This window comes from Lithobates pipiens, unplaced genomic scaffold, assembly GCF_037356315.1.
Source record: "Lithobates pipiens isolate NorthernLeopardFrog02 unplaced genomic scaffold, aLitPip1_a1.2 Scaffold_23, whole genome shotgun sequence".
NCBI classification, from domain to species: Eukaryota; Metazoa; Chordata; class Amphibia; order Anura; family Ranidae; genus Lithobates; species Lithobates pipiens.
Genome location: NW_027507785.1, coordinates 227,826,665 through 227,838,945, shown reverse-complemented (window position 1 = coordinate 227,838,945; position 12,281 = coordinate 227,826,665).

The following is a 12,281-nucleotide window of genomic DNA, read 5'->3' as shown; positions in this document are numbered from 1 at the left end:
TTTTTGTATCCAAATCCGGCTTTAAACTTCTCCACAACAGTATTACGGACCTGCCTGGTGTGTTCCTTGGTCTTCATGATGCTCTCTGCGCTTTCAACAGAACCCTGAGACTATCACAGAGCAGGTGCATTTATACAGAGACTTGATTCTATTTATCACCATCAGTCATCAGCCATCAGTCATTTAGGACAACATTGGATCATTCAGAGATCCTCGCTGAACTTCTGGAGTGATTTTGCTGCACTGAAAGTAAAGGGGCCGAATAATTTTGCACGCACCACTTTTCAGTTTTTTATTTGCTAAAAAAGTTTAAAATATCCAATAGATTTCGTTCCACTTCACAATTGTGTCCCACTTATTGGTGATTCTTCACAAAAAATTAAAATTTTATATCTTTATGTTTGAAGCCTGAAATGTGGGAAAAGGTTGAAAAGTTCAAGGGGGCCAAATACTTTCACAAGGCACTGTATATGCAAGTATGTATAGTAAAATATAAAGTTTTATTCATATACAGAGATAAAAAAATAAAAAAAAATAAAACTAGGTGCATACATCACCATGGAACAACATTCCAAAACATATTAATATATGACTGTTAGTGGAGCTAGAGGTGGTAGTGAATCTCTTTGCACTATGCCGACACATTTCAGGAACAGTTTAGCATCCTTCTTCAGAGGCATTCCATAGAGAAGATCATTAATTTGCAATACTCTATAACAGAACTAACACACACTAAAAAACATGAATCAGGGCTATAGAGTGGAGATAATGTTGAAGGTGAACAGATGACATACCAACAAGACAGGCCGTATCAAGCTTGCCATAAATAAAACTGAGATTCTTTATGCACCAGAGTCGTAGTGGTCCCCTCAAAAGGTATTTACCTATAGGTAAGCCTATGGGTACAGTAAATATCTCCTTAACGTGCACCATTTAGGAGATATTTACTTGTGAATGGGACGGTTATGTCACCAACGCATGTGTCCTGAGCCGTGAATAGCGGCTCCCGGGTGCCTTCGTGGGAGTGACATCATTGCGGCGTGGCCAGACGGCCGGAGGACGCAAACCAGAAAATAATGACTGGGTGAAGATGAAAGCCCTGTCAGCAGCGATAGTGCATGGCGGGAGGGCTTAAGGTAAGTTTCACAGAGTGTACTAGCACATTATAACTTTACCTTGCAGGTTTAAAAAAAAAAATCTACCACTTTGAGGTTGGCCAAAATGCCGCCCTCCCTCTGGAAATGCCAAATTTCCTGGCTGGCTATGGCCTTCACTGATTTCTAAGTCACTGGTCCAGAACAAGCATGTATCATTTGAAGTCACAGTGAACTCAGAACTCCTGTTCTGTATTATTGTTCTGGGTCAGTTATTCAGAAAGTATTGAAGACATTGAATCAAAATGACAGAAAGGTAACTAACTTTTTTTGAGAGATCAGCTGTGGTAGTCTATACTTCCATCATTTCAGTATTTGTCAGCCAGAGGTTCCAAAGTTTCACAAGGATCTGTATTACTCTTCTTCTGCAATAGCCATTCTTCAGCTAACTAGCAGATTGTTGCTTATTCATTTAAATGGTGGTCTGTGTGAAGTAGAGGTATTTATTGGCTGCCTCTGTTTGAACAGCCAGAGTGTCTACTTGAACATGCATTCTACTGCCTGATGCAGTTTACCGTGTCCTTTACTGTCCTCTGAGAAAAGGATTTTAATGGCAAGCCGAAAATCCTTTTTTTCCCTAATCTTACAGTACATAGCATCTTAGTCCTAACCTTGGGATGTCTCAAAAAAACAGTCCAACTGAGCAGTAGGCAACACAGATAAATCACTAACATCATGTAAAGAAAGGCTCACTAGAGTGAAGAAAACGGCTTGAGGAATCTTACACCCATAACTGCCATCAATCTAGTAAACGTTTGAACAGAACACCAGGTGGCAGCCTTGCAAATCTGAGAAACAGCTGCATGGTGCTGAAAAGTCCATGAAGCACTGATAAATCTGGTAGACTATCCATTAAGAGGGCAAGGCGGGGGGGCGTGGCCTGACGCGAATGGCAGCGGACGCTTGATTGAGGAGCTCCGATCGTCCACTGAGCTATCCGCCGCCATCCTCTACATCCCTGACAGATTGTGCCTCCTTGATCGCCCGGCCGAGACCGGGCTGTGCTTCCAAGTGCTCCGAGCCCTGTATCCATCGGCGCTGAGGCTCCTGGCCGCCCGGACCCGCCGCTCGAGTCCCCGCCGGCCGCCGCCATCTTGGGCCTGCCGGACCGCTGGAGAACACAGCCGCTGCACCGGAGGGAGAGGTAAGGGGCTACCATCGGACCCCCACCGTCATCTCCCCCTTCGCCCAGGACCCATCTGAGGCGTTTTCGGACCGGACCGGACCATACCCAGCTCCATGGGGAAAGACAAGCCCAAGGCGCACAGGGGCGGCAGTAGCCGTCACCCAGGAGGGGATTTGGATGACTACTTCGGCCATGGAAGGTTGTCTTCACAGCACCGCCCAGCACCTAAAGAGCCGCCGGCTCCTCCGTCCCCAGCACGCTCTGAACCGACCCTGCAGCCTCAAGTGCGTTCCCACAGCTTACTCTCACACCCCGAGGACATTGCCCTCTCCCCCAGGCTTACCAGAAGCCGCTCGAATGCCTCATTGGGATCAGGGGATGGGTGGGACATGGAATCGCAAATCAGATCCCTGCACAGCTACCTGAGGTCCCTTCCCACTAAAGATGACTTTGAACGCTGTGTGCATAGGATTGAGGAAACATATCGGAAGGAGATTTCGGACCTGAGAAAAGATGTGGGGGTACGCTTTGATGATGTGGACAACACGGTTGATGGCCTGCGGGATGCTATACAGTCACACGACCAGATCCTAAATGCCCACACTGTCCTGCTTCAACAACTCTCATATCAGCAGGATGACCTCGAAAACCGCAGTCGCCGCAACAACATACGCATACGGGGGATACCTGAATCGGTTGAACCCAAGAATCTACCTGCTGCGGTTACGGCCATCTTCAACCAGATACTCCAACGACCCAAAGATGACCCGATCGAACTGGACCGGGTGCACCGTACATCGGGTCCTCGCACCCCTGACCCCTCCTTTGTCCGTGACACTCTTTGCCGTATCCATTTTTACAAAGTAAAGGAGGACATTATGAGGGCCGCCAGCACACAACAGTCGATCCTATTCACGACACGCCTATCATGCTCCTTCCTGATCTCTCCCGCCAAACCTTGGTGATGCAGAAATCCCTGAGGCCTCTCACGCAGCTCCTTTAAGCAAGACAAATTAAATACCAGTGGCGCTTTCCATTCCACCTTCGAGTGCACCACGCGGGTAAAACCGCCATATTCCGTACGTTAGGGGACCTGCCTACATTCCTCAGTACACTTGAACTGCCTCAAGTTGCTCTGCCCGATTGCCCGTTTGCTCCGACCACACCTGGTCTACCCTACACTCCGCAGTGGCAGAAACAAGGTCGCAGGCGCACCCCTCGATCTCAGTTGCCTCAGGATCCTAACGGCTGATCCGTGCCTGCGGGCCCACCTGGACCAGTTCTCTTTTTTCACTTCTGGGGCCCTCCCCTATGATGTGCCTGGACCCTAACGGGTTGAATAGCTTTACTGTTGATTAACCCTTTTGTTTACAGGTTTTTTGTACCCCCCCTGGGTTGCCCTTGCCATACTTTCCAGTTGTTACTATGTCTCCTCTAGTTGTTTCTATTTCATGCCGGTTTACAAATGCATTTATGGATGACCGCTAGAATAATTTATGTTGATATGTTATTTGGTTCACTTTACAGGTTGCAACTGACTCCGGTTTACCCGTGGGGCCGGGGTGCGGGGAGCTGCCCGGCTTGGTGATTCCGCTCCTCGCCCTCCCCCCCCCTTTTTTTTTTCTCTCTCTTTTTTTTTTTTTTTTTTTACGGGTTCTTTTTTTTTTTTTTTTTTTTATCCTTTTTTTGTGCTGTGCGCCCCACTGTGTTCCTATGATCGCTGTGGGGTGCACCGATTTGTGCCTTTTTGACAGGCTTTTTTCCTGTATGCTGCTTCCCTTTTGGAGCCACCCAGTGGCCTTTTTTGTTTTTGTTCTACTAAATGTTGTTCTATACCAGACCTCACGGGCCTGTTTCCCACGACTGATGTTTACAGCTGTTGTATTATGTATACCCCTGTTTATTTTATCGGGAACGGGTAACCCTGCCTATATTTCTTACTGCTCCCTATGCGAGGTTGTTCTGCTGTTTTTTCTCTCTTTTCCTGCCTTTTTTCCTCCCTCTGTCTTCCCTCTGCTTGTACCCTCCCACCCTCTGCCCCTCCCCTTGCCCCCCTGGCCCGACCTCTTTTCCCGCTCCCACACCCCCCAGGGTTTGCCCATGGTGCCGCCTTTTATATTGATTCTCAGCTCCTCCCTACGACCCCCCCCATGGCTAGTGACGGTTCCATAACCTTTGCTTCCTTTAATTGTAGGGGTTTCAACACGCCTGAGAAGCGGAGCCAGACACTCTACCATTTTCACAAGAAGCGTGCGAAAATCCTGCTGCTTCAAGAAACGCACTTTCGCGCGGGAGCTATCCCAGCCCTACGCAATAGATATTACTCACAATGGTTTCATAGTGTTAATCCTCAGGCCAAGTCTAAGGGGGTATCTGTTGCCTTTCATAAATCTTTCAACCCGGAGGTCCTAGACTCTCTCATAGATAACTCAGGTCGCTATATTTTCCTGAAATTTAAGCTAAATGATTTTCTTTTCACAGTGGCTAACATCTATGTGCCGAACGTGGGCCAGGCTCCGTTCCTCTCCTCGGTCCTCACCAGACTATCCTCCTTTGGAGGGTCAACTTTCATTATTGGAGGTGATCTAAACGTTGCCCTCTCCCCATCCGCAGACACATCCTCGGGTAAGTCTTCTGTTCCTCGCTCCACTTTGGCACGCATTAAATCACTTCTACATTCATCCCATCTGGTGGATGCCTGGCGAATCCAGCATCCCACGGAAAGGGATTACAGCTACTTCTCCGTTGCACACAACTCTTACAGTAGATTGGACCACTTCCTCATATCACAATCCCTACTAGACACACCTCTCCATACTTCGATCGGTAATCTTCTGTGGTCCGACCATGCCCCCGTCTACCTGACTCTGGTTCGCCCCCCTGCTATCCGTCGGGGAGCAAGCTGGAGACTAAACGACAATCTGCTACGGGACACCGTGTGTATGGCGGATGTCTCTAAGGCCATTAAGGAATTTGTAGGTGACCATTCCGCTGACACTACCTCCCCTATGAACCAGTGGGACACTCTCAAATGTGTGCTCCGGGGTACCCTTATACAACACGGTTCTCGCCTTAAAAAGGCCCGAGCCCATGACATACGCAGACTCCTTACTATCATTGCGGACCTCGAACCCCTCCACAAAAAGGATTTGGACCCTGCTGTTTTTGTTCAGCTTTCCAATGCCCGCAGAGACCTACTCCAGCTCCTAGACGCGCACTCCCTGATCACCAGGGATAAAGCGCGGAACCACTTCTACTCTCTGGCAAACAAGTGTGGTAAACACCTGACTAGGATCATCCATCCTAGACCCCCTCGACATTCTATCCCCTTTCTTGTTCGACCAGACCAAACGATAACGTTTCACACCTCTGGGATATCTGCATCCTTCAGGCAATACTACTACCAGCTCTATAACCTCCCGCATGCAACCCCCCCAGTTAGGTCCCCTCCATCTTCTGACCCCACGCAGGCTTATATCCTAGAGACCGCTCTACCTACTGTTGACGCTGTGGACGCAGCGACCTTGGACGAGCCCCTGACTACCTTTGACTTTTTACAGGCTATTAAAGTCCTTAAAGTGGGGAAATGCCCGGGCCCTGACGGCTTTACACCCCGGTTCTACAAAACTTTTGCCCCCCAGCTTGCTCCCCTTCTGACGAAAGCCTTTAACTCGGTGGACAGTTCTAACCTCCCGTCAAAGGAATCTTTATCTGCTAACATTTCTATTATCCCTAAACCGGGCAAAGACCCGTCCCAATGCAGCAGCTATCGGCCCATCTCCCTGCTCAACGTAGATATCAAGCTATTCGCAAAAGTCCTAGCCACCCGCCTGTCCCCTCTATTACCCAAGATTATTCATAATGATCAGGTGGGGTTTGTCCCTGGCAAGGAGGCAAGGGACAACACCACCAAGACGATACATCTCATATCCCTGATCCAACGTAAAGGTCTGAGAGCTTGCCTCTTATCCTTCGACGCTGAAAAGGCCTTCGATAGGGTCAGTTGGAGGTTTCTACAGCTGTCTCTAGAACAACTTGGCCTCGGAGCTCCCTTCATATCAAAAGTAATGTCCCTATACTCCCGACCCTCAGCTACGGTCCTGGTCAACGGTACAACATCGGCTCCCTTTGACATTGCCAACGGTACTCGGCAGGGCTGCCCCCTGTCCCCCCTCCTCTTTGTCATCATCATTGAGCATTTGGCTTGTGCCATATGACAAAACCCCACCATTCTTGGTATTCAAACTCCGTCTGCACATCACAAACTTTCCCTGTATGCTGATGACCTCCTAGTGTATATTCAGAATCCACACATCTCCATACCATCCCTACTCACTGAATTTCAACGCTTTGGTATCTATAGTAACTTTAAGCTCAACATCTCTAAGACAGAAGCCCTCAACATATCCCTTACCCCCTCCACGCTGTCCCTTCTGAAATCCAACTTCTCATTTAAATGGCAGGCTAAGGGGATCTCGTACCTAGGGGTTGTTATACCCTCCAACCTAGCTGATTTGTTTTCTCTGAATTATATCCCCCTGCTTAACCGTATACGGAAGGACCTCGAGGAGTGGGGGGGGATCTCCCTTACCCTGGTTCGGACGGATTAATATCCTAAAGATGGACACTCTACCCAAGTTCCTGTATTTATCTCAAACAATACCCATCCACGTCCCCAAATCATTTTTTATCTCCCTACGCTCGCTGGCAATCAGATTCTTGTGGAACAGGGGCCTCCCCAGGGTTAAATTTAAACTACTAACGATCCCGAAGACTTTAGGAGGAACAGGCCTCCCTGACTTTGAGACTTACCATAAGGCCGCTCATATGACTCGCATCATAGAATGGTTCTCTCGCCCTTCCTGCAAGGCCTCGGTGTCTGTTGAACAGGACCTTTCTCCTGTAGATCTCCGAGCCCTTCCATGGGGTTATAAACTGGACTACTCTCGTATGACCTCCTTGTCCCCTCTGACTTTGGCCTCCCTGACGATGTGGTACAGGACGGGGCTAAACTCCACTCTCTCCTCGGACCCGGGCCCCTTGACGTCCCTCTTTGACCATCCTACTTTGCCACAAAGTACAGGGGCAGCCTCCCTAGGACCCTTTAAGCGCACAGAATGGCCGCAGGCCCGTACATTTGTGCACCCCTCTCAGGGGACCCCGGTCTCCGTGACAGACTCTGGAGATTGGCTCACGGCCCTACATGTGTCCGCATTTGCCAAACGACTACACTCCTCCTCTCAAATACATCGCAAGCTTACCGATTTCGAGGAACTGTGCTCGCTTCCAGAAACTCCCAAACACTTACTGTCCTCCTTATATAACCTACTACAGACTTTAGCACATGATCAACTCCCACATTACACCAGGTTGTGGTCTGCGGATTTGGGTGAGGACATCTCTGTGCCGGAATGGCAAACCTCTTTTCATTTCACACATAAGTCAACAATCTCCTGCTACTCCCAAGAAAAGAACTACAAACTATTATCCAGGTGGTACAGGGACCCTGCTACTTTACACAGGATTTTCCCGTCTACCCCGGCCACCTGCTGGCACTGTGAAGCTTCAGTCGGAACTTACATGCATGTCTGGTGGGACTGTGAGAGGATCCGCCCCTTCTGGACACAGGTTTTTGAATGTTATAATCTCTTGGCTGATATCCCGGTTCCTATCTCTCCAAAAATTGCATTACTCTCTATTCTGCCCGGGTCTATTAAATCGCAGAGACAAAGATTGCTCCGTTTCTTTATGTCCTCCGCTAGGCAACTGATACCTGCTTATTGGAAGACGACGACCACCCCCCCATTGTCACGGTGGGTATCGATTATGAATGACACCATGAGAATGGAGGAGATGTTGGCACTGGACAATGACACTTACTCCAAATTTATTTCTCAATGGTCGATCTGGCTCCGCTTTAATGAACCAAATCTTGAACGCATAAGGACGCTGTGGGCTCTCCCTTACCCTACCCCCCCCTACCCATATTCCTTCCCCCTCCTCCCCCTTTTTCCTCCTCTCCTCTTGCTATTTAGCTTTCCCCTATACCGCCTTGCTCCTCTTTACTTTGCTCCTCTCTCTTCTCTCTTCCTTTCTATCTTTTTTTATGTTATTGTCTAAAAACTGCCTCATGTAGTAACCCATGAGTGTTTCTCACTACTGTGGCCTCAGGGATCGGAGCACAGGCCGTCTTCTCTACTCCCCAAGCTTCCCGTCAGGGACCGGCTGTGGCCGATTGTCATTAGCCGGTCTCCCGTAATTGTACTCCTGTTACTGTTCCTGTCTGCATTTGCCTCATGATGGTTACTGTTTATTGTTTTTACTTGACATGTTTCAATAAAAATATTTTCAACACTAAGAGGGCAAGGCAGAACCTTAGCCCCAAAACCATATGCTTGAATGGTGACTTGTATGATCCACCTGGCAATGGTGCAGGGAAAAGTAGGGAGCCACCTGTGGGAACCCTAGGGAAGGATAAAGAGAGAATGTGATTGCCTAAAAGAGGCTGTAGTTGAGAGGTAGACTATACCTGTACAGCATGTAGTACATCCAGTGGGAAGGAAAATCCTCGAGATCTTTTGACGCAGGACATAGGGAGGAAGAGAAATGTCTTGATGAAACTAGGAGGAGGAAACCACCTTGGGGAGAAGGGAGACCCTAGGCCTCAGAACAACATATCCAGGCTTACCACTAGGAGTAGCTCGGTACAGGATAAGCCCGCTAATTTTGAGGCCTTTTTGCAGAGGAGATAGCAAAGAAAGACACCACTTTGCTAGTAAGATCAGATAATATCCCTAATAGGTTTGAAGGGTGACCCCTAAAGGACAGAGAGAATATTTTGACAAAAGGAATTGTACAGGGGGAGCATTATGCGTGACACCCTGCACAAAGACCTTAACCAAGGAATGAGAGGCCAACAGTCTCTGAAACAGAATGGCCAGGGTAAAGATTTGTCTCTTGATGCTACACAGGGTCAAATGCTGATCTAGACCAGACTAAAGAAAGGACAAGATGTGTCCCATGGCATATTTTCTGGGATGGAATTTCCTAGCCTATCTATGCAAAGAAGGCCTTCCAGGTGCATAGCAGACTCTACCAAAAGTTGACCTCCTAGCCTGCAAGAGTGTAGGGATGACAGCATCTGAAAGGTTCCTGACCCTCAGAACTTTTGTTTCAACAGCTATGCCATTAAAGCCAGTGACTAAAAAGCAGGGTGGTGGACCTGCTTCCGGTCTGGGAAATCTGTGACATCCCTTGGAGAATGTGCGAAGAGTCTGAGAATGAGAATACCATGTTCTCCTTGGCCTGTTCTGTGAGGATCACCAAAATTGCCCTCCAAGTTCATCTAGTGGAGTAGATGAACGAACTGTAGTGACGGAAAGGCATAAATCAGATAGAACTGATCCCACAGAGTCACCAGAAAATGCAAAGGCCCAGGGGTCCCTGGAGCTGGCAACAACTGGTCCTGATTGTTGTTGAACATGGGTACCAGAAGATCAATGTCCAATGTCCCCCATTTGTTGCAAAGAATTTGCAACCCCTTGGGGTGAATTGACCATTTCCCTGAGATCCGGGAGCTGATGACTGAGGAAGTCCACCAGCCTTTTCTGGGATGTGATTAGCGGATAGGGAAGGAAAGTACCGTTTTGCCCAAGACAGAAGTTCATATTGAGGCAGCAGGATCCTGGACAAGGCTGCGTCTGATATTAGTTCCAGATACTCCAAGCCAAGAATCACAACAATGACTTCTGGAAACTTAGGAAATATCCAAAACAGTCTGCACTGCTTGCTGAATACTGGCTGACAGCAAATTCCAATAGAAGAAGCCTGCACTCCAAATCCTTAGTAAATGGTTTATTAGGTACACAAAAAGGGTACAAGGGGCTAACGTTTCGGCACAACTGCCTTGATCACAGCTCCAAATAGGCAGACGGCCTAGGCATTCTGGTTCTTCAATAGCAAAACATCCAGGTAGCTCACAATGTGGATATTCTGAGCTTGAACACCCAGAGGGGTTGTGGATAGGTCAAAGGGAAAGAAACAAATGGGTTGGTACATCCCCACTTCAAATCCCAGATATAAGGGAATGTGTACATATGTGTACATATGTCTCCAGTGGCGGAATTATAGGGGTCGCCAAAATCGCCATGGCGACTGGGCCCCTTGCTGCAGGGGGCCCTTGAGGGCCCTCTGTACTCTTCGATAGGAGGGAAGGCTGAGAGGAGCTCCCTGATCATCAGCCAAACTGAAATCGGCACTATGCAGGGAGATCCTCACATTAGTCTTAGTGAAAGCACAGTGTGTGCTCTTTGTCTCCCCCTAGAGTGCAGTACCCAGCAGGAAAAGCATAGGTAAAATGTCTGCCGTTTTTTTTTATGACTACTGTGTGTGTGTGTGTGTGTGTGTGTGAGAGCATGCTTGTATGTGTGTGTGTGTGAGCATGTGTGTGAGCATGTGTGTGTGTGTGTGTGTGAGCATGCTTGTATGTGTGTGTGTGAGCATGTGCGTGTGTGTGAGCATGCTTGTATGTGCGTGTGTGAGCACGCTTGTGTGTGCGTGTGTGTGTGAGCATGCTTGTGTGTGTGTGAGCATGCTTGTGTGTGTGTGAGCATGCTTGTATGTGTGTGTGTGTGAGCATGCTTGTATGTGTGTGTGTGTGTGTGTGTGTGTGTGAGCATGCTTGTATGTGTGTGTGTGAATGTGCATGTATTTATCAGTGGCGGTGCATCCAAAAGGATGCACAAGTGGCGCCCCCTCTCTCCAGCCACCCCCTCTATGACCAATGGATAGATTCATGCATAGCATAGCACAGATCTATCCATGGCCACCGCTGCCATCCACATATTTAGGTGTCTGGTCCCTTTTGGGGTGCCGGGCGCCTGAATTACAGCAGCTGGGGGTGTTTTTGCAGCACCTGATTAGAGCCATGGGCTCTAATAGGCTTCAAAATAGGTGAACTGCGAGCAACATGCTTGACGCTCACAGTCCACCCAGGTGTGTTAGAAAAGTGAATTAATATTCACTTTCCTAACACTGAACCACCTCTCCACCAATCAGGTGTGCGGGTCTGTTACCCATCACCTGATTGGCTGAAACGATAGGCGCAGCTATTGGACGCCTATCAGGAGGAGAGGACGGGAGATGAGGATGGCAGGAGATGCATGGAGGACCCCGCTCATCGCCGTTACCCGCTGCCCCACCAAGACAGGGTAAGTGGCGGGCAGACAGCAAGCGGGCAGTGGAGATTCACAGTGGCAGAATTTGATGGGCACACCAACAGCATTTGATGTGCACAGTGGCAGCATTTGATGGGCATAGTGGCAGAGTTTGATGTTCACAGCGGCAGAGCTTGATGGGCACAGTGGTGACATTTGATGGTACAGTGGTGGCGTTTGATGGGCACAGTGGCTGTAATTGATGTTTTTTAAATCGGTTCCTTTATATGCGGCCACCCATTTGGGACTGGGCCCTGGTGTTCCGCCATCGGGCTCGGAGAAAAGAGCCCTGTCCAGAGGTCGGGGGGGGGGGGCCTTCATGGTTTACTGCATCGGGGCCCTGAAGGTTCTAGTTATGCCACTGTATGTCTCCCTAATGTCCACAGAGGCCAGCAGATTCCCCAGCAGAAGGGAGGCAATTACGGACATGGCAGATTTTATGCAGAAATTCTGGACTCATTCCTGTCCAGAATGGGGGCAATCCTGATAGGAGGAGCTGCTAAATAGTGAGAGAGATCTGCCTTTCTTTGTGGAGAATATGGCAAATGGGAAGGCATGAAGTGGGGAAGTGGCAAAGTCTGAAGCTCCAATTTGCAGCCCCAGGATACTACACTCTAGACCCAAAAATCTGATATTCCTTGACACCAAATGGCCAAAAAGGCTGATAGGCATCCCTCCCACTTAGTCAGTTGGGTCACTCCTTAATGGTGAAGAAAACTTGTTCCCGGACTTGTCAGGCTTGATGATCAATTGGCTTTGACGGAACTGTGCTTAAGGTTTTGGTTT